The sequence below is a fragment of the Aplysia californica genome, unplaced genomic scaffold, assembly GCF_000002075.1.
Source record: "Aplysia californica isolate F4 #8 unplaced genomic scaffold, AplCal3.0 scaffold00018, whole genome shotgun sequence".
In the NCBI taxonomy this organism is placed as follows: domain Eukaryota; kingdom Metazoa; phylum Mollusca; class Gastropoda; order Aplysiida; family Aplysiidae; genus Aplysia; species Aplysia californica.
Window position 1 is genome coordinate 366,222 of NW_004797288.1, and position 2,119 is coordinate 368,340.

Genomic DNA, 2,119 nt, shown 5'->3' on the forward strand with positions numbered 1-2,119 from the left:
GGGGCAAAATCCGTCTGAGTGCAAGAGATTATAATAAATTTTCCTTTAAAGAAAAATCCACTTATAACATGATTTTTTTGGAGAATATATTATGTCTTTTTTGTATCTCTTTTCGCAAAAATAAACGGCGATGAAATGATTTATCGAATGAGTATGCTAATGCTTTCTTCGTGCCCCCTTTCCGTATGGAAAAGAAGGCGGGGATCCTGTTCATTTGGTTTGTTTGTTTGGTTTTCTTTTTTGCTTTCCTTGACGTTATCTTCAGCGAAGTCCACTACACTTCGTTCTAAAGTCCGATCATGTTGTCCCAAGATAGAAAACATAGCTGAGGGTAAATTTTATATCCCAGCACCCACCCCCAACTCCATATTGATGACTTGAACACTAACCCCCACTCTCTCCCCTCTTTCCCACATCCAGGTTTAATACGTGAACTGTAAGACTGCTTTATACGTCTTTTATCATAGACGAAACAAATCAGACACACATTAATGTACAATTTTAAGCACATTGGGGTAATGTCTAAAATCCCTTTTCACCCAAGTGATGTTTGTTTCAGTTTAAATTAAGACAGACTTTTTAAAAAGTGACTTAGTAGGCTTTCGTGGGTGAACAAAGGAAGAATAAAATTTGAATACGCACGGGTGTGTGTCCTCAAATAGACGCCTGTAAGTGTTAGCTTTTCGTGCGATCACCACGCCAAAAGAAGTGAAAGCTCGATATTATGTTATGTGCCCCTGCAGATACATTTTATTATGTTGCTATGCGTGCAGAAATGAATTTAATGACGAGTGCAACGGTTCGAATAATTAAATAAATGATAATGTGGATCCTCGTCCCCCCCTGTCTATTTGTCTGTCTGTCTGTCTGTTTGTCTGTCTGTCTGTCTGTCTGTCTGTCTGTCTGTCTGTCTGTCTGTCTGTCTGTCAGTCTGTCGGTATGTCTGTCGGTATGTCTGTCTGTCTGTCTGTCTGTCTGTCTCTTTCTCTCTCTGTCTCTCTGTCAGTCTGTCTGTCTCTCTCTTTCTCTCTCTGTCTCTCTATCTGTCTCTCTCTTTCGCTGTCCGTTTCAAAACTGTACGTATTGGCATACATGCGTATATTTGTTCTATTTATTTATTAATTATTATTATTATCATTATTAATATTATTATAATCAATATTATACATTAAAAAAATGGCTAAAAGGTACACGAATCTTCTCCTCAGTCAAGTCTTTCCTTGAAAAGTTAGTCTCTTTGGATACGTTGAAGATTAGTGACGCAATGCAGTCTATTGGTGAAAAGAAAATGCAAGGTAGACAGACAGAAACATTATAGGATGAGACTAGAGGCACATTCGAACATTTAAATACATGTAACAGAGATAACCTTTACATGCTACTCCAGTGCAAAGTGGTGACTGATTGATCTTATAACAGATACTTTTTCCCCCAGAAAGGAAACAAAACACATTTATTAGTATGTCATAACCATATACATCTAGGGGATGGGCCTTTTCTCACTTTCCCCCCCACTCTCAGCCTAGCTGTCGGTGCAGATTATGTAAACCTGTAAATAAGATCACATTGAAAAGTTTGTTACTTTTGAATATCGTGAAGGAATGGTTAACGCAAAAGTGATTTTCGTTAATGGAAGCAGCAGCGCACTTTCAAAGAGTTGATATGCTCCATAACACTGCAGACCCAGCCTAACCAAAACATCTATTCCATCTTTTGAGATTTAATCAAGTGAATAATACATGTATAAATTTTCAAGCCCATGGATGCTGATGCATGATAATAATATATTCTTTTATTTTATTTTTAAAGAGCTGATGCGTTTTCCAATACATGTATAAGTAACATACTCGTGTGGTAGGGAAAAAACCCAACAACAACCAACCCCCCCCCCCCCCAAAAAGACCCCCAAAAACCACGGTCTTGTCTATATCCCTCAAAAATCAACTCAGATGGAACCTGTGTATCTTGCTTTTGTCGGTTTTGATGCAAGATTGCATTCTCCTTGTTCTCGTACTCCCTTCTCGTACTCCCTTCTCTCACCCCTCTCCTCCTCCTCTTCCTCCTCCTCTTCTTCTTCTTCTTCTTCTTCTTCTTCTTCTTCTTCTTCTTCTTCTTCTTC